Source organism: Sebastes fasciatus, chromosome 17 (genome assembly GCF_043250625.1).
Source record: "Sebastes fasciatus isolate fSebFas1 chromosome 17, fSebFas1.pri, whole genome shotgun sequence".
Taxonomy (NCBI): Eukaryota; Metazoa; Chordata; class Actinopteri; order Perciformes; family Sebastidae; genus Sebastes; species Sebastes fasciatus.
Window position 1 is genome coordinate 12,354,593 of NC_133811.1, and position 22,148 is coordinate 12,376,740.

Below are 22,148 nucleotides of genomic sequence, written 5' to 3' on the forward strand. Positions count from 1 at the left end.
TGAAGACGATAAAAACTTGTGAAGAAAAAGAGTTGGACATTGCAAATCTGCAGTTCTGTGAGGTGGAACACCCAATTCCAGTGGAAGAGGACGTGCTATTGAACACCCAGCCTCCATGATGAAGGGCGATGGTCTTCAAATAGCAGTAAGTGAAGCAAACACAATTTCTCCTCTTTTCTGCTTTGCTCTGTGGCTTTCCTCTTGTGGCTGTGCATACACACACACACTGTGCTGTTGTTAAAGTGGTTATATTGCTTGTGAAATGTAAGCTGTGTGCTCTAATATTACTGTTTGTGTTGAGGCTACTGACATTTGTCTTTGCATAGACTCAGGGCCTGCAGAGCTGCACACTAGTTTTTAATTTTTAATTTTACAAGTGTGATTTTGTGTAGCCTGTGCAAAGGTCTGGAAGTCGGATTGTTTTCATTCATGCCTTTTATAAGTTTGGCTTTAAGTTGTAGGCTACTGTATAATGAGCTTTGATAAGGAACTTGGTTAGAAATGCTGCATGTATGTGCTTTTCCATTATACCATAAATAGGAGGGATTTGTCAATACAGTATTTGATGCATGCATTGATTATGATCTGATGTGAATGTAAATTCGTCATCTGGCTTGTTATATTCTTATCTCTACTTGAAATTTCATTTCATTTCAAAATGTAGAACATGTAGAATACAAAAAAATAAAATAAAGAAAAATAATGATCATACCAACAAGTGGACAGTCAGAAACAAGTAGTATTTACATACAATGAAAAGCATAAGTAAAATAAATTGTCAAACACTTGATGCCTTGATTTACATATTCGAAAAGGAGTGAGAATAAGTATAAACTTACTTAATCCCACCCCTTCTCCATAAGTCAATTATTAATTATTAACCAGCTTCCTTATTGAGCCATACATATACTCTAATTACATTTCTCTAATCAGTTTAATACTTCAGTTTAATACTTCCAGATAGACTTTAGTTAGGAAGATGCTCTGGCTGAAACTAACAATTATTTTTCGTTGTCGATTAATTGGTTGTTTATTTTCTTGATTAGTTGTTTGGTCTATAAAATGACTAAAAATGGTGAAAAATATCAGTGTTTCCCAAAGCCCAGGATGACGTCCTCAAATGTCTTGTTTTGTCCACAACCCCAATATATTCAATTACTCAAACCAATTAATTGATTCTTAAAATAATTGACGATTAATTTAATAGCTGATTGATCAATCAGTTAATTGTTGCAACCTCTGTGTAAGTCATGTGTCAGTGTGATATGTGCACTCTTTCCTTTTGGACTGAACATAATATATAAGATCTAAAGCTAATCATTTCTAAATAGCTCTCTAATGCTTGTAGAGCAGTGCCAGTAATGAAACAGGTCATGTCTCTTTAGAGGGCTTAACATGGCTCACTCACATTTTTTTCCATGCAGGGCCGCTGTTAATCTATGTTTTGAATAATTACATGCAATTCTATTGATATTACCTTTACCCTCCATTAGCTTCATTTTGCAAATATGCAAATGCCCATTATCCATTATTGCTCTATCTATCTATCTATCTATCTATCTATCTATCTATCTATCTATCTATCTATCTATCTATCTATCTATCTATCTATCTATCTATCTATCTATCTATCTATCTATCTATCTATCTATCTATCTATCTATCTATCCTTCTTATGTACAATCCTTGTAACATTTAAAAGCATATTCTTGTTTGGGCTAAAATTAGGGTATCATGACAACCTTGTGTGTTTGGTTACTCTGGGTCAAACTCCAGGCTTGCTTTTATATCCCTGTCCATCATTAACTTTAATCACTACACAGGCAACGCTATTTGAAAAGAGAACATCAGAGTGATGTAGAAAAAGTGAATCACTAAAAGAAAATGTGAATCTAATGGATTAAATCTCAAAACCACTTAAACTCGAAGGGGGGCGACCGGTGACGTAGTTACCAATCATTGCTGTTTCATAATCGTCTGTTAATAGAAGAGATGAATATACTTATACTATTTTGAGGTCTTTCAGAATCAGTAAACCAAATGCATATTGTCCAAACCATGTCTTATTACAAAGTACTTTAACAATAAAGTTGCGCAGAAATAAGCTTTGTAAATATAAAAAAACAAGTTGTGATCAAAAGATCTGCACTCATTTTTCTCATAAGTCTACAATAGCATGCACCTTGACTCAACTTCAACATGTAAACATGGCCAAAACATGCACAGTACCTGTGTATGTCTTTATAAATTGTATCATAGATGTTGTATTTTAGTGTATTTTCAACAGATTTACAGTTACAGTTGTAGTCAAAGAGTAGGAGAAGACATTTAGTTGCATCAACCTTTTGAAATTAAGATTTTATACAAGGCGAGGATAAAAGTCACATTGTTTCCTTTATTGATATTCCCCATTGTAATGCCCATGGTAATATAGTTTACTTTACTTACAATGGATTTATACTCCTCAGCTTCTTACCTTTCAAAAGAGACCAGGTATATGCATATAAGCCATATGGTTGAAGAGCTATTCCTGATTTATTTTAGGTAGTTATTTTGGGTAGTTATTTATGGTGTTTTTTTTCCCCCCAAGGGATAGGGCTATAGGGAACAATATAAGGTTTATGATTGATGATAATCCAATAATATTATGAGCTATTACTTAGGGGTTTTGTCATCAGTTTCAATGAACCCTTAACTTCAGGATTCAGCATCCTACCATAAGTAAAATCCACAGAGGTTTGCGAAAAAAAAAAAAAACTCCCCCGTCATCCCTCCGGTCCAAACAATCATCCAGCCACTCACTGTAGGCACAGTGTGTCCACAATGCAGCGGGAGCCATACAGTAGATTGCCTCCTCACCGCACTCTCCCCTTCTCTCTTCCTTCACTCTCTCTTTCTCCCCAGGAGAAGAACAGATGCGTAGGCAGCACTAAAGCAGCAGCTGATTGTGTTTGTGATGTTTATCGCTCCCCTAGCTGCTGAAGATTTACAGTAAATATCTCTTTTATTGCTCACGCAGGGCCCCGCGTTTACACCGGTGCACCAGCTCCCCTCCCATATACCTTCGGCCACCCACAGTCGACTCGAGGCCCGTAACCGCAGCTTGTTTCCTCTTGCCATATGCAGAGCTGGCTTTAAACGAGGCCCCCTGCATGTGCATCATACCGTTAATTGCGGCATCTCACAATGACTCGTAAAAATCCTGTTCATTATAAATGTACACCAGCAGTAAATACAGTTGCCTTTTTATTAGTTTCTGTCCCCCTGCAAACAAACTTTGAGGTAAAAGTCAGGGTTAAAGTGTTAAATTATCATATTGTTATTCTTCGTTGTGACTGTTAAGTTGATCCGTGGAACAAAAGGGAGCAATTGCCTCGGTTCTTGCCAGCATTCATCCGCTTCCATCAATAATAGCATGCATTTGAAATTGTATTACAGGTATTTGTATTCAAGGGAGGGGTGAACTTTAACCACAATTTGCACATGAATGAAATCCTGTTTTAAGTCGTGGGCCGTGGCTTTTTGTAAAGTGACACCGAGGAAGCATATGAGAACGCTATTAAGGCTCGGTTGTATGAGTATGCATGAGTGTATACGGGCATTTTGAACACTGTGTGCATTAAAAAACGTGGGTGTGTTTGAACTTATATTGCTCGTACGTCTATATTTGGAAGTCACATAGAGTACGTGAAGAATAAGTTTGATCATATAGGTCAACCACTACGTTACAGTGTACCTTGAGAATTAATAATGCCCGTGCTTTGTGTCTGTCATTGCTCTTATGTTTTGTTAATGCACATTTTTGTCTGCCAGGTATTGAAATACAGCATCTTATAGTGTTGTCATGATACCAAAAGTATGACTTTGATACAATACCCCTAAATATCTCAATAGTGAAACGATACCACAGCATAAACATAAAACATCAGGAAAATGAATGGAATAATACATGATAGAACATGGATCTTAAAAATCTTATTAAAAAAAAATATATAGATATCTATATCTATATAGATATAGATATATATAGATATATAAATGTTAAAACGTATTAATTTAAAAAATCACATGGTATTAAACGGTACGATACCCCATTTTATTAGTACTGATACTCTAAGAATGACAGTGTTGTCACGACAACAACGGATACTCTGCCTAAATATATTGATACAGATACTGAAACGATACCACGGCAAAAATCTAAACAGCCGGAAGAGTAATGGAAAAATAAATGATAAAACATGGAACTTAAAAATATATTTTTTTTAATTAAAAATGGTTAAATGGAAAAATGTATTCATTAAAAAAGTGAAATGGTGTGTAAAAATCTCGCCTAAGTTTATGTGATTACTTTGATAGTTAGTTTTATATTTGCATTTATTTTTGGTAATGCACACATGTTAACATTTCATCTGTATTCTTATTTTTAATTGTCTTATAACTTATCTATGTTTAGATACATATTTTATTCTTATTAAAAAAGCGTTTAATAAGGCTTTTTTTTGGTAAAACAGCGCCCCCTGCTGGCGCATTAGTAACAGCTAAAGCGGAGAGTGGTGCTGCAGCACAGAAGACGACGAGAGGCTTCCAAAACAAAAACCCACACAATGACAATAAAATCAGAAGAAGTTCTGTGAAAAAGTTGATGAGAGGAAAAGCTGCTAAAATTAGGAAGACACCATAGTAACTGTAGAAAGTGTTGTGTTGTGTTGAAGTGGTGTGAAGAGAATCACTCTCGCTGGACTGCTTTTCCTCTCCAACCATTTCCCGTTACTGAGAAACACGGTATAAAATAATTTAATAACTTTAACACATGCTCCTTGGTGGATTATGTGTTTGCCAAATTACAGGAGAGGCTTGGACACATTCAGAAAAGATGTTGAATCTAATTTTATTGGTACATTTAGTCGGTATTTAAAGCCGTGCTGTTATTTTTCATGTTTTTTTTAAGGGAGTTCTGCTGATATAGAAACAAGCTTAGATCGAGAATATGCAGTCGGCGAGGGTATTGTGATACCTTTCTAGTATCGGTATACCGTGCAACACTAATCTCATAATTCTATCTGGTAGAGTGGAGCGATTTGAGGATTACGTGGCAAAATCAAGATGCTCCTCTTTCTCCTGGCATCTGCTCAAAGATAGATTTCTTTCCATGGGTCACCCATGTTTTCATTTCATGCTTGTGGCCACACTTCCATTTCACCATTACCCTCTCAGCCAGTCAGTTATCATACCTTGCAGAGCACAGGGTGGTGGCGGGGTGTGTGTGAGGGGTATGAGTTGGGGACGAGGGGGGTTGTTCACATAAAGGTGAATGATACGGAAACTATCCGTCCCGAGTGGAAGAGAAATGGTAGGATTTGTTGATGGAGAAAAAGGATGTAAGGTGATGGAGGGGGTGATGGAGGGATGAAGTGATAAAAGAATGCGAGTTGGAAGACGGGGGGACGTGATGGAATGGCGGCCTCCTGGAGTCCAGGTCAACTGCTGAACTCTAAAAGCACCCATTTGATCATGACATGTCAAGGATGTGAGTAGAGAGAGTGCGAGGGGAAGGAGAGCCGGGGAGAAAGATGGCACAACAGCCAGAAAAAATTTTCATCGTTTGGCACCAGATTGAGTGATCCGTTTCAGGAACTGGTGAGCACATGTGTGTATGCGAGAGAGTGTGTGTGTGTGTGTGTGTGTGTGTGTGTGTGTGTGTGTGTGTGTGTGTGTGTGTGTGTGTGTGTGTTACCTCCATTTCATGCACTGTCTCGCACCCATCACTCCTTATGGGTAGGTGGTGTATTGCTTAGCCCAAGGATTTGACGGACGGCACATCAGTGAGTCGCATCGATCTGGGAGGTTTGGCGGCGGGGGGTGGGGGGGAGTTGGAGTTTGGTTGTCACAGACGGAGAGATGGAGGATAGTATCAGGCATGCAATCTCACAGCCAGGGACCCCGGCGTGGAGGGATAGGTCGGGGCCATCCATCTCTCTGCATTACCCTCAGCCGCAAGGACATTAAGCCAGAGGGATAAGGGTCTGTCTGGGGGTGTTTAGAGCTACGCCTGGTTATCTCTCTGCGGGGACCACTAGGCTGGAAGCCAGTGTTACACCCAGGCAGATGGGCACTTTCTCTGCTTTGAAGTCTGTCAAAGTATAGGAGGCGAAGAGGGCGAGTGCATGGTTACAGGGCTTTTTACAGGCTCCGTGTGCTCTCTTGTCCCTCACGTTCATCCCCAAATAATTCAAGTGTATTTAAGATCATGAGTTTCTGTGATGTTTTAAAGAGCCTTTCTTAAAGGGACTGTTTGTAACTTTTTACACGTATAAATGTACCGGGTCGGAATCCCATGCGCGCTTGCTTATTCGCGCTCGCGTGTTGCCGTAGTCTCTGCTCCGCTGCCTGCTTGCCTTCACTCACACACCGCGCGCGTTCTCGCTGTCTCGCTTAACCTCTACACGTGCATGCGTGCTCACTCCACACTGTAGAAGAGTTAGTTTAGCGCTGAGAATATCTAGTGAATGAACAGTGGACGTTTGTGCAAAAATAACTGCTCCTCCAGACCAACAGAGGTTTCCCGTGTCTTGTGAAGTAACGGGGCTCCGCAGCGAGAAATGTTATTGTCTCCGACCGGGTGCCGGTGTCTCCCTGCGGGCGCAGTCGGAGACGATAACATTTCTCTTCCTGCTTCAGCCCTGGCACCGACCCGCTGGCTGAAGCAGGAAAAACCAACACTAGGATCAGCAGTGATTCATGGAGAGACCTTCGTCTGGTCAGCTAACATTACTGCCAAGCAGCTGAAATATAGAGTGATATTGTGGTTTTAGCTGACGTGTGTCGCCTCACTGTTTGAAGCGACGCTCGTTCATGTCTGTTTAGAGCGAGCAAGCGCGAGCCCGACGCTGACTTTCGCTGACTTAACGACCACAGGTGTCGCTGTTAACAAGCATTTCGGAAAGTTACAAACAGTCCCTTTTAAAGGTACAGTTAGTAACTTTAATAAAAATAACTTGTTTTACATATTTGCTCAAATCATCACTACATCCTGACAGTAGTAGAGGTTATGTTAATCAAATATGAATTATATATATATAGATATATATATTATATATATATCTATCTATATCAATGTTTTAAGCTTCAACCTCTATTTAGCTATAGCTGGAGTTATATGACTTCTATCATCCAACTCCCAATTACAGTTTCAAGGTATAAAACAGCTGCAGATGTGCAGCTTTTCCCAGCAGACAAGTGTAGACAAACGAGTGAGCGAGTAACACTGTGTGGTGTCCCTTTCACAAATGATTCTGAGGCCAGTCTGGTGTGATAAGAGAGAGATAAAATGGAGTGCTGATGGGGCCTTGAGGACCATCTAAATGAGACGGGGATATGATTGCGATATGCACGGTGTTTTTCACTCTGAAAGCCTGTCTTCCAGTCCTCGCCGCCTGGCTGGACACTCCCCTGGCGCCGTGGTGTGGGACTCTTCCGATCAATATTTCATGCTATCAGCAGACACACTCATACACACTATACAACCGGCCGCAACCACATCCACAAATGCTTGTGCATCCCAGAGAAATGCAAACAGAAAGGTGAGAGCCTTTCATAGTAACTGTCAACTGTCTTTTATCAATAGCTGACTCACCGCCAGCCCATCTGTTCAGGTTTAAGAGTTGTACCGTTGATGTACTTTAGTGTTAAGATTAGGGCTGTCAAAATGAAGGCGATGATAACACAACACAAATTGGTTTTAACGCCACTAATTTCTTTAATGCTTTAAGGCAATCGATCTTTTGGAGGTTGTAGTGGGCTCAGTTTTAAAGCTAGAGTGAAGATGCTGGTATCATATCAAAACCTAAGTGAAGGAGGCTAAATAACGCTCCAAACTTGCGCTAAATTTTGGCGAGGAAAAACTGTCATGGCCATTTTCAAAGGGGTGAAAATGGGTTTTATGAGTACCCACGAGTCTCCCCTTTACAGGCATGCCCACTTTATGATAATCGCATGCAGTTTGGGGCAAGTCATAGTCAAGTCAGCACACTGACACACTGACAGTTGTTGTCGCCTGTTGGGTTTCAGTTTGCCATGGTATGATTTGAGCATATTCTTTATGCTAAATGCAGTACCTGTGAGGGTTTCTGGACAATATTTGTCATTGTTTTGTGTTGTTGATTGATTTCCAATATTAACTATATACATATATTTGCATAAAGCAAGCGTATTTGTCCACTCCCATGTTGATAAAAGTATTAAATACTTGTAAAAATCTCCCTTGAAGGTACATTTTAAACAGATAAAAAAAATGATAAATCGCGATTAATCATGGACAATCATGTGATTAATCACAATTACATATTGTGATCGATTGACAGCTCTAGTTAAGATATTAAACATCCGATACAATGTAGATCTAATGATGAACTTTGTATGCCAATGTTTCTTCTTTTCTTATTATTTTAATTACAACAACATACAATGATTCATTGCTAAGTGATGTAATTAGTTTTTTTTTATACTGAATTTGCATTCTATTCAACATTACAGAACTAATGATTTGTTGAGTTGAAACTGCATATTAAGCGGATAAACAGTTTGTCAGTTATTATTACAATATGAACAAAAGTATGAATAAAAACATACATTATTTTTTTAAGTCGCAGATCGCTGACTCTCAAAAACATCAGCATAATAAACCTCTTAATGGCGCTGCTTGCTGAGAAAGTTGCGACACCCATAATAACCAACAGATGTTGATTCGATGTTAATTGTGATTATAAAAAGTTACAATGTGACAGCGGCAGCAGATGACCATTTTTTTTATTTAGCCAACAATAAAAAAAACATCAGGATAAATGTGGTGTCATGCGGTTTTAGTTGGGTTACTGAGATGTAACTGTTAAGTTTAACATACTTTTTTTTAGCAGATTGAATTTCTTTTAAAGGCCCAGCTGGTAACAAACGGATACAGGAGACCACTGTGCAAGTCTGCAAGTCGTTTTTTTTCCAAATCCAAAGTCAAATTATTTAACATGACTAAATGCTGAACTTTTATATTTTTGGTTTGTTTTTTGCAGCAACACAGCGGGGCACAGATCAGTTTCAGAATACTTGTTTTATCGGGGGGTTGAATAACATCCTTTTTCACAGCATCATCGCCACCAAAATGAGGATTCAGATACCACCCAAAACCCTCCTGCAAATAATGCACAAGCACTCTCCGCATTCATTCACACACACACACATGCACGCACTGTGAGACCAATGAGTGGAACAGCAGCCCGTCCTTCCCATTTCATGGTGAATTCGGCTGGCTGTGTGTATATTCGTGCTTGTGAGTATTTTTATGTGCTATTTTGTGTGTGTGTGTGTGTGTGTGTGCGCCTGCTGGGTGTATTTACCTAGCCTACACCACAATGTCTCAGCAAGCATATGTACATCACACTGTCCTCAGTATGCATATGTACACACAGCTGCCTCTGTAAGGCAGCTTGGCTCCGTGTGATCCAAAGGGAGCTTCAAAGCTTTGATATACTTTCATGGAAACACACGGGGGGACAGTGGGGGGGCTAGTCGAGAGACCGCGACTATAGCCAGCACCAGACCGTCTTGGTTAGGTAGATGTGTTGTTTTGAATAGAGCAGACAGACCACTGCTGAAACCGACACCATCCTAAAAAACGTGTGTGTGTGTGTGTGCATATTCATGCGCGACTTCTACTGTTTGCCCTCACAGCAGCAAGGATCTCTGCCATGTCAATAACAATGAGAGCAGCCAAGATTTTAATGGGAATATAATCTCCTGCCTATTTGTTCTTTCCTTGGCACTCAATGCATTTAGCTTTGCCTGCTGTGATTCAGTACTAAGAGAAGCAAGGGGGGATGAAAAAGGAAAGTTGAATTTGATCAACTGAAAGACTTGGAAAAAGGAAAGAAGGATAAGATGAAAGAAAGGGAAGGAGACAAGGACATAAAGGAGATAAACAAGGATCTGGAGCAAAAAAAAAGAAGAAAAAAAGTTCTCTGGTCCATCTGTGTCTCTCTTGACATTGTATTTCATCCTATTCTAGCCCCTTCTACCCCTTTCCTCTCCACTAATGCTTTTATTATGGCATCGCACCCTTTCTCTTTCAAAGCGCTTATATGACACACACATTCACAACCCAGAACCAATGATCCTTTCCTTGGCCTCTGCGAGACCAAAAGACCTCTCTGCTAGGAGATAACGAGTTCCCCCAGAAAAGTGAGCGAGACAAGGTTGAAGTGAGATACAGAGAGATGAGGCCACTGATAGGGGAGGGGGGGAGAGAAATAACACTCAGCAGTGCATGACTCCCCCAGCCTTCCTGTGACTAATACTGTTGTCCTTAAGGTGGCAAGAGGTATTCTTCCCTTAGTTTGTCTTCCTCTCTTTCTACCTCTCACACCCGAGGATACGCCCCAGCTGCCCGGTGCTCAGTAGTGCGCCTGCTTGTGCGTGTCTGTGTGTGTGGTGTTAATTGTTTCCATTGGGGCATTAGATCAGGGCTGTAGTCAACCGAAGAAAGTTTTGGTCAAAATTCTACCTATTCTTCAACCAATCGATTGGTTGATGGTGGGGAAAATACTTTGCACTGAGTGCTCTTTACCTGGTATCCTAAATGAATTATAAATAAACAAAATGTAGGGCCGGGTAGGGGTGTAAGGAAATATCAATGCACATGAGTATCGCGATATTATGTGTTGTAATACTATATAAATTCTCCAAAACAGTGTATCGATTTTTAATTAACTGAATTAACTGAGAAATTCAGGGTAAAAAAATCACAGATCCTATAGAGGCATGAATCTACATATATCAATTTATAGAGTTCCTGATAGTGGTCCTAACTTTTAACTTCTTAAGGCCTTCACACGCCATTTTTTAGTTTTTTTTTGTGCAATTTATTCGCACGTCAATTTATTTTTTCAAACTGTTGTTTTTGTCATGAATATTTTCACACAGAACACGCATATTAAGACCTTTACACGACGAATAAACGACACGAAAATGTGAAATACTCGCCTCCGAATATTATATATCTAGGGCTTTTATTGTGAAAGCTAAGAACGGAAGGAATGAATCTGGTCTGCGCTGCCTTTGTGACCCGACCCGTTATGGGAGCCAACACACCAGTCTTGTAAAAGCAGTATTTGTTGGTCAATATAAAAAAAAAATTATCCAAACGTTACCATATAAAGCAACTGAAAAATATGTTTTTTCACAAATATACCAGCAACATTTATCAATCATAACCACGGCAAATGATATATTACGCTGCCAGCCATATATACTTTAGCAATGAACCTCTGCTCTACTATATATTGTATTTCCTCAGTAGTGGTCTCTGGCTCATAAAAAAGAGCACTTCAACTCTGATAACATGTTATAAAAATCTGAAGTAATCAATAATGTTATCTGCGTGTATAAACTGCAAAATCAGTTTGGGTGTCTGAAGTGTCATCTTCCGCTCTGATAGCTGACTGACCTGCAGTGATTCTCCTGATTGAGGCTCCCTGGAGGCACGGGGGAGGAATATAAAATGTATCTGTCAATGTGTAGCTACTCTGTCATCAGCTGACCTCAAAGTACAAGGAAGAAGTAAAGTAGTCTCGCTGTAGTGATAGAGAGAACACTGGAAAGTTTCATAATATATATGAGGCCAAAATACACACTGGATGTCTCACATACATGCGTTGTTTTACTCATACTGTACATACATTACTTCTACTTTCATGTACGTATATTTTCATTCTCATATTAATTTATTTTCACTCTTACACACATTTTTCATATACATATACTTCCACTTACTCAATCATACATTTTTACTCTCATACTGTACATATATTTTACTCACACAATCATACATTTTACTCTCATACACACATACTTTAACTCACACTATCATACATTTAATCTTATACGTACAAACCTAACTCACACAACCATACATGTATACATATACTTTACTCACACATTCATACATGTATACATATACTTTACTCACACATTCATACATTTATACATATATTTTACTCACACAACCATACATTTTACTCTCGTGCACATATATTTTAACTCACATACATACTTTTACTCACACATTCATACATTTATACATATATTTTACTCCCACAATCATACATTTTACTCTCATACACATATTATATCTCACACAATTATACTTAATTCATTAATTGTATAATTAAATACATTAATTATTGAAAAACAAGTCAGAGGCTATGTTGTCAGTTATAAAGTTTGTGATATATTTCATTAAAAATTTTGCATGAGTACAATGCCAAAAAAGGGTCACTAATAAGTAAGTAATACCTCTGAAGAATATGGTTGGCAGGCTATTTATATTATAATATTAGTCTGAAAATATTAACAAGGTAAACTCTATATGGATTTCTATATTGGCTTACTGCAACTGAAAAAAAAAAACAATTCCAGTACACAACCACTCTAAGGATTTCGGTAATCTCTTTCTAAAGAGACTGTGGTCTATTATTTTTCAAACAAAGACCATATTTTACTTACTGGAGTTTGTATAGGATCAAGTATTGAACACACTGTTGAAAAACCCACTTTCATGAAATATATCTGTGTGTGTGAGAGTGAAAATGCACGAGAGGCCCAGAATGAATTATGGCTCGTACGGCCCGTCATAATAATAGGTATATCATCCCTTCTTTTAAGAGGAACCTTAGTCGACACCTGATCTCCTGGCAGGCTGCGAGTATGAGAGCTCTGCTAACAAATGAGACTGGATTGTGTGAAATTGTAATTTCCACTCACGGCTGAGACAGGATGTTCAGATATGTTCTACCGCTTTAAATATTCATGTATGGCTGGGACAAGCAGTTTGAGGCTGTATGATACAGTTGAACAGAGTTAGAAAAGATCCAGCTGCCTGCTGCGAGGAGGCACATTTAAGAACGGATGTGGGGAATTCACAGCTTTCAGGTGTTTAAAGTTGTAAATGCTCACACTGTGCATCAGCGTTACATTAAATCACAGCCAGACGATAAGTTAAGCCTGGAAAAAATAATACCTTGATTTGAGCTGTAGCTATTTGAGGTCACCACGTCCTATCACTGTCTCCGTTCATGCATCTGCTGTACTTAAGTGGCAAAAGGGTACGTCTATGATTGGTCTACGGGGTTGAATAAACATATTTGTAAGTCAATATTGCACCAATATTTATCTTCTTTATCCTTTAGTTAGACTTTATATTCACTACTCTCCACCATTGTTAGAGTCTCAGTTGCACACTTCTTGTTTTCAGGGGGGGTCAAGCCTTGGGCTGGGCCTCTGAGTCTGTTCTCAAACTCTTTTGTCTTTAAGGCGTTTTTTTTTTTGCTGTAAAATTATCTACACCTCTGAGACAGCCGGTCCAAGGGAAATCACATTCTGCGGATTAGTTTCAAATCTCCCCCACTCCTCGGGCAATAAAAATTACATAGATCAGCCAGATGGTAGCACTTGAAGAAAAGTGTCTGAAAAAACTAGACAAGGTGACCATTTTTATTGCAGTAATACAGCCTACCATCGACATTGGCCAACAGTCAGTGTCCCTCTTGGAGGGTTGTTGAGAAACTCAGGGTCAAAATCACAGAGCCTAGAGGCATGAATCTATACACCTGCCAATTTAGAGAGTTCCTGATAGTGGTCCTAACTTTTAACTTCTTAAAGACCTTTACACGTCAATATATTTTTTTCGAACTGTTGTTTTTGTCATGAATAACACGCATGTTAAGACCTTTACATGCTGAATAAATGACACGGAAATGGGAAATACTCTCCTCAGAATATCATATATCTAGGGCTTTTATTGTGAAAGGTAAGAACGGAAGGAGTGGATCTGGTCTGCGCTGCCTTTGTCAAGGTTGAAAGGAGTAATAAAGTTCGCCGTCCTGGTCCCGACTACGGAGCCTCCATGTCCTTTTCATAAATATAGGCGCAACGCAGCCCGTTCCGCACAACGCGATTGGTTGATGCCTTTATTCTCGGTGCGAAAGATCAGAAAATAGACATATAGTATTCATGACAAAAACAACAGTTTGAAAAAAATATATTGATGTGCAAATTAATTGCACAGAAAAAAAAGCCCCCAGTGTGTAAAGGCCTTTACGCAGCGAAAAAGCAGCATCAACCAATCACGTTGTGTGGAACGGGTTGAGTTGCGCCTATATTTACGAAACAACCAAGACGGCAAACTTTATTACTTCTTTCAACCTTGACAAAAGGCAGCGCAGACCAGATCCACTACTTCCGTTCTTACCTTTCACAATAAAAGACATATAATATTCGCAGATGATGGTTCACATTTCCGTGTCTTATATTCGTCACATGTGTGTAAAGGCCTTAATAGAGCTCAGAGAGGCTTTTGGGAAATCAAAGCGAAAATGTCAGCAGCATCGTTTGTAGATTTACATTTATTGATTTCACTATTCGTGAGGGATTAAATGACGGGAGGGCAGTTTTGACTACACCAACTTTAGGAGAGACTTCTCAGATTTAGTTGAACTGATGGGATTGGACAGGATAGCATCTCTGACCAGCAGCTGACTTTTTTTTTATCATGCCAAACTGATGGAAACATGATTACAACATTCACTGTTCAACAGCTCCATGTGCTTGAAGCAGAGCTGTTTTGGGCTTTTTAAAGTATATAATGGATCTTATTTTTTTAATCTAATCTTTAAACCGTCTCAGTAGCAAAAGCTGCCACATTCTCTCCATATGGTTGTTAAACTTTGCGCCCTGCAGATCGACTGTAGCACCACCTGGGAGCCGGTTGCTCCGCGAGAACCTCCGCTAATGATATTCTTGCATTTAGCTCAATTATTGCATCTAAATTAAATTTGGGAAGTGGAAGGGAGTGCATGAGACTGAGAATATAAACTGCATTTACCGAGCGCTGAGTGGTGTACATAGTTCTTCACAGTATTTCCTCAAGCAATCATTCATTTTAATTGGGTAACTATAGGGCCTTAATGAGCTTTAATGTTGCGAATGGCTCTGCTGGCTCGAGCACCTCTCAGCTGTCACGCGAGCATGGGGGCAAGGTTTATCTCCCACTTCAAACTGTTTGTCACCTTCAGAGAGCTTTCTTATTCATATTTTCATTTCATAATGTCCTTAAAGGGTAAATCAGCGCTGAGTCACAGTTGGCAGAAAATGCCACTGTGCCACTTTGTGTACTCTCGTAAGCATGTAGGATGTTATCGGAGAAGGCATTATGGCTTTGGCTGCTGATAAGAACACCTGATGTTACATCATTTACAGGGGTGAGAAGGGAAACATGCTTCAGCCCATAGAAAACAGTGCAGCAATGCAGATTTTCTCTTAAAGCACTGAGGGAGGTGGTGCCTCTCTATACTGCTCTTTGCTAGTAGGAGGCTGGTATACTATAATATACTGCCCTCATACTGTGTGCAGGTTGTTCTCATACACCGTTCGTAGCTATACCTATAAAAAGTAATGCAATATAATTAGTATATATCTCATGAAATTAATTAGGTAGTCCACGTAATTGTGAACCAGGCAGTGTAAAGAGCGACAAACGCAGTATAGGGAGGAGATCGGGGGTGGATGGGTGGGTCAAAAAACACCAGACTTGCATCCCATGTGAAACTAAAAGTCAACGTTAACTTCTGTACTTAACTTACGCCACTTCCGGTGATATTTAAATCCAAACGTCGATCTTTTCCTAAACATAATTAAGTAGTATCGTTGCCTAAACCTAACTAAGTCAATCTTTTTAAACATAACAAGTAGTTTTGTTCAGAGTCTGAAATTAACACCCGCCAAGCGCCGAATGTGGGTAGATTTCCCGTTTGGGCGAATATCTTGTTTTTTTGACCAAATGCTACTTTTTACACGTGAAAAATATATTTCAATTTAACTTGCATTGTTAACATCAAAATCAAAACAAACATGCAAGTTAATTATAGATTAAGTTATCTTAATTTTGTATTCAACATAATAACTTATTAACTCAATGAAATGTACATGTGACACAAAAAAAAGCAGTTTATTATTTTGGCCGGTAGAAAATATGCTTGGCCGGTGGATCTTTTTTCAGTTTTCACCAGTTCCCTTGGCTGGTGAGTCAAAAAGTTAATTTCTGACACTGGTTTTGTTGCCCCAAACATCACCAAATTTATTCCTGTGAGGACGGAAGTTTATTTTGAAAAGACTGGAGCGGATATTGACACGTGCGCTGCATGTTGCTGGACCTTTTTGTAGGAAAATGCACAAAAAATGAGGAATAACTTTTTGTAAGATATCATACGAACCGCTGTATGAGGATAAGCTGCTGTGTGATATACTTTACAGTGTCTTTCTACTGTTTTAAGTCTACAGTTGAATCAGAAACACTCCCAGTAACATTTATAGCCACATAACTACCTGATAAAGGTTAAGCATTTCCAATGCTGTAGATTCCTTAGTCATTACACAGATTGGGGTTAAATCACCAAATGTAATGGCCCCACTCCCATTACATTTAAATAGCTGTTATCACAGGGCTTTAATATGAAATTGAAATGTTGTGATATTTGTATAAGGTCCTCTCTTATGTTACCTCTGGATCAGAGTATATAACTTGTAATGCTTGACAGTTAGCAGCCAGGGACCAGAGTGCCTGCTGCTGCTTATGAAGCTTTGGGCTATACTGCACTTTTCCATCAGCACAGTATGTCATGCTTTAGCAACTTATTTCTATTTTAAAACTCTGACGGTGCCTGTCCTCATCTGAGCTGTTTCAGCATCATATAAAATCAATTTACTCAAATTGTGTGGCTATTTAAAGAGGGGGACATTTCGAATGCTCCCCATGTTCAACCTAAAGTAGTTTTTGTGGCTCCCACGTTCCTGTTAGTCTCATCAAACAGAGAGACGCTTCACTGTTTTCTGATTGGCATCCTCCTCTTTTCCATGCTACAAGCTGCTAAGCAGCAAAAAGATGTGTTGACTTTGTCACTGAGGTAAGTGACTCTTTGTTAAAAATTAGCCAGAGTGGTGCGATATGCGATGTAAATTCAACATAAGGCAGTCATTTGAGGTGTTAAGAAAATCAGATGAGGTGAAGTTTTGCAGGGCTAGTTTTATTCCCACTGGAGACATGCAGAACGTGCTTCCATAGCAACTACTGCAGTCTGCGGTGAAATACTAATGCTGGCTTCAAAGGCTTTATGGGCAATGGTAGCATTTGAGATATTTTTGGCTACAATATTCAGACTTAAAATCCCTCAAAATCAGGGGCAGTTATAATATCGTGAACAATTTTTGCTCTGTGTGAGTGACCCAAAAAACAGTGTTAATGCAGCAACCTGCCCTGATCTAACTGATTATTTCAGGATAAAGTCATATTTCCATGCCAAACAAAATGTTCTTGAGGTCATTTGATTACAGACTACCTTTAATCCATGAAGTGACATGTATCCTGCATTTCCATTTCATTGCATAAATGCACATATTCTATGTAAATTTCAGATACAAATCGCATTTTCCCTCATAATGTAAATATCAGGACAACTCGTCCTCAAAGTTAGGATAAAAATGATACATATATTTTTGGTCTTTTGCATGAAAACATATTTCCACTTATTACTCTTCTACTAAACCTGTCAGTCACACAATCATGATATGGTAGGAATGTAAATAATGAACCGTTTAACCGACCAATTAATCTTGTCAGTTAAACGGTTAAAAGAAATATTCGAAATTAAAGAAAAAGCTGAGCAAAACTCAGAGGAGCGACTTGTCACATAAAGGAGAATAGCTGGTCTACCTTAACAGGCCACCTTAAGAGAGTCTGAGCCGGTGTTGTAAGATACAGGAAGGTGGCTCGAGTCTTGAGGAGTTGTAGCATTTATTCACCGACAAATAATCTGTACACACACTGCGCTGCTACGTTCACAGCTATAACGCCACCGACAAGTTGTTGAGTTGTTGCTAACTTCAGGGTCTAACCCCCTTCACCTTAATCAGCAGGTTGCTGGCAAGACAGACATGGGAGCTTGGCTCGGGTCTTGAGGAGTTGTAGCATTTATTCACCGACAAATAAACTGTACACACACTGCGCCGCTGCGTTCACAGCTTTAATGTTACTGATAACTTCATATTCACCGTCGTCACACACACACACACACACACACACACACACACACACACACACACACACACACCATCTGTTCCGACACTCGCTAACGTTACGCCGGGCTGACAGAGCACGCCAGGCAGACACACAGCTGACACAAAATTTACTTCACTAACTGGTCTGGGTACTGCCACACCTTGCACACATCATTATCCTCATCATTATTATCATTAACATCATCACCACCTGATGTGCACAATATGGGCCACTAATTAGAAAAAGTGAGGACATCGTACATATATGACTCTAAAGAGGATATTGGATTTAGATATTGAGCCATACACATTTAGTAGAGAGACATGGAGCCCTCCCCTCCTTTATCAAAATGTTTGATCCAGGTTATGTTTTTGGCACTCGGTACGTGATGTGCAGTCTTGATCTGAGAACGGCTTTGTTAATAAAGGAGGAAGTGCTGTGTCTGCAAAAGGCCTTTGATACTCGCTGAAGGCAACTCCCCCTCCTGGGTGAGGTATTAATAATATAGAGGAAAGATCCAAGTGGAGAGGGAGAAAATGTGTCCCTCTTTAAGCTTTGAGGAGATCTGTGGTGATACCGCCTACTGCAAAGCAGACCTTACTTACTGTACCCCTGTCACCAAACAGCCCCAGTCCACTCCTCTATCTCTCTCTCCCTCTGTTGTTGCTTTAATAAGTTTGGAAAGATATGTGCTTTATCTCTGTTTCCCCTCCATCCAACAATTGTAGGCTGTAAGAAAAATTGTTTTTGGAACACCAGACTGTAAGTCCGCAACTCAAACCAGCATTAGGGTGAAAAGTATTCCAAATACTGATATTTGTCCCGAAGCACCTATCATTCAGTGTTATTATAATAATGCAATATTGACTTTAGCAAGTGATTTGAATAGGTAAATAGGGTCATACAGCAGATTCGAAAGGGTCATATCATAATTATTTGCAAATTACACAGTGACATTGACTTAATAATGATGTTTGTACATCAGAGCCATTTGGTGTAGCAAGTTATTCACATGTCCTAAACTGTGTTTATAATAGGGTGCAAGAGAGGAAACGTCTTTTTAATTAGGCTGATGGGCTGTTAGACAACAGTTTTGTACACATCACCGCTGTGGGAGATTTTTAAACTACTTTCAGTAAAAACGGAGGAAAATGGGACTTCTCTTAAAAGATGTGACACAGGACCCCCTAAAGTTTAGATTTCATTTAGCAGCATGAGGTCTTCTTTGCCTCCAGAAACACACCTCCCAGCTCGCTATAACCCAGAGTTCATGCTTCTGAAATCAAAGGCACACCCAAGAGGTTTTCTAGGTTGTACTATTCAATTTTTTAACACTTCATCTTTTAAATGTAGGTGATCAGCTAGCCTTGAAGATGTGATGTGTTTTAGAGTCTGACATAGGGAAATGAGGACATGGACTTACAAAGCATTTTCTCATTGAGAAGGAGCTGTATTAAAAGAGCTATTGCACTGAGAAAAGATATTCTCTCCCTTTGACGGACTGTTATTGTTTCATTTTTTTTTCTTGGAAGTTTAATTTCATTTTTATGCCTTTTTATAGTATAAGGTTATTAAAACTATTTCTCTTTTTTTTTTGTCCATTGTGTGAAAGTGGATCCATACTATATGAGCATGAGCTTTTTTTTTTCCGTCCTCTTTTGAATGTGTGTTTTGCATTTCTTCTTCTAGTCTTGTCTCGTCGCTGCAAACAAGAAGAAAATGAGTAACTGAAGCACACACAGTTTTGGGGCGAGGCTTTGCAAAACTAAAAGCTGGGAATGTGTCAAACGCCCCTCCAGGTCTGCACGTTTTTTTCATCTGTGTGTGTTTGTAGGTGCACACTTGCATGTGTTGGATATGCCAAATCACAGTGTTGAACCAGTAGTAGCAGTGCTGTACAGCCTCTCTGATTTGCCAGTCATGGATGAGATAGTTAGAGACTTCAAAGTGGCTGAAAGTAGCTCAGAGTCAGCCTCAGTCTTTAGGCAGGCAGGTTCAGGTTTACCTGACAAGCCTCTTAAAGCACTTAATCCTGTTAATTCACAATGTAAGTCTGTTTGCTGCACAGTTCTCATCCACAACTAGGAGCTCAGCCCCTACTGAGTTTGTCTGAGACAAGTTAAGCTGGAAAGCCTTCAGAAGGAACATTACCTATAGGGCCGGGTATACTTGATACCTTTTTAATGTAATGACCAAAATAACCCAGTATCAAGTAGTAATGAAGGTCAAACGATACCTCTAATTGATCCTTTTTGTTTCCAGATCTAGTAAAAAAAATACTATTTGCCTAATTGAGCAGCGTGTTTGCGTCGCCATACCTATTGCTTTTCATTTCCGCGCCCACGTTGATAGGTTAATGACTGGTAGACTAAATGACTCGCTCTCATCGGCGATATTATGTACTGCTTTTGCAGGACGTGAACACTATATCGATAAATGACAGCACTTTGTTTTTTTTTGTTTTTTTACGATTTAAAAATAAAAAAAATGGAATGCCAGAATCGATATATTTGCTTCATTTGGGTCTATTAGGAGGTAAAAGGAAGTTACCGCTTTTATTATTGTAGTTTGAGTAACGTGACGTCATGTCCGTTCTGTATCCGTCAACAAAACAAACCGCAGCCAGCTGTATGGAAACACTTTGGCACGTTTCACACATTGCCAGGAAAAGCAGAACTAGACATCATGGCTAAAGCTGCATGCTAACTCTGTCATGGACAGGAAACGTTACCGTATTGTGGTAACGTGCGGTCAAACCAGCCGTCACACATCTTCGTGGTCAAATCGGCCGACGCTACAACTGTACAGCACCCATATACTGACATTTATGTTAAATGCATTCAAACGGCCCAGATGGAGCTGACCTTGGATGTATAAAGAGAATGGAGCTGACTGGAGAGCAAGCAACGGACTTGGTGAAGTTAGCGGAAGTACACACGTATGACTATGTCCGGTTTTCAAAATAAGGTGTTAACAAAGGGAACTGTAAATACAAAATACATATATGGAAATAAGATTTATTGGATTACATTCACCAGAAGTATAACAAATTGCATGTCCCTTATAAATTAAAAACAAAATACCACTAATTTTGTGAGGGAAAATTATTAATTTTTTTATTTTTGGTTTGCTGGAATTTTTTTTAATAAATAATGCCTGACAATGACTGATATATTTGACTTCAGGACATCTCAGATTACATACATTCTGAAAATTAAATATTTTTACTGTAATAAATTAGATATTTTTTAAATTGAAAGTCCCTAGAAATGTATGATTTAACTTTTTCCCCATGGTCTAGTGTTAAAAAAGTTAACAACAATCGCAATAAATAGTAATATTGAATCACAATACTTCGCCAGTCCTACTAAACCGTATGCATGTAAAGGCAGGAAAATCCCTGTCCTAGCATCACAAAACTTTCAGTCTTTGGTTTAGTCTTTGGTGTTTTTCTTATCAGAAAATTAGAGGAGAATAATACAATGTACTGTATCGTGTCTGCTTTCAGCTTGCATTCACGCATGCTTTTCTCATCAAGGTTGGGGCAAATATAGTTGGAGAATCAACTCTTTATCTGTTCGCCACACATTCTTGTTAAATTGGAACAAATCGTGCACTCCGCGTCTGTGTATTTCTGTATCACATATTGATTTGGAAAAACTATTTATAAAAAGAAACAAATGCGGGCGCGTGTTTGCGTTTTATATGTGCCTTCCAACATGTTTTCTTAAACTCAATTCCACCCAAGATGCAGCTCCCCTCTCTCCACCAAGGGTATTTCTTAACTGTATCACAGCTGCCCCCGCCATGAGTTATGGCGCTCTGTGATTCATTGAGCGATTCTGATGAGGTTATGAGCGAGCCAAGGACAAAGTTATCTCTCCTCTTCCCAACAGAAACACCCGAGTTTATTAGCCTTCAAAGCAATAGACCTCTTTTTTTTTTATCTAATCCTGCGTTCCCTGCACCTCAACTAGCCACTTCATATACT

General features: G+C 39.2%; 1 protein-coding gene across 1 annotated transcript in view; it reads left to right on the top strand.

The window, feature by feature from the left end:
* The window catches only part of col9a2 (procollagen, type IX, alpha 2), a 153,213-nt gene continuing 131,065 nt past the window's right edge, over positions 1-22,148 (top strand). The window contains exon 1 of the mRNA XM_074613367.1: positions 1-145. The gene's annotated coding sequence lies outside the window, so the exon portion shown is untranslated. The remainder of the gene's footprint in view (positions 146-22,148) is intronic.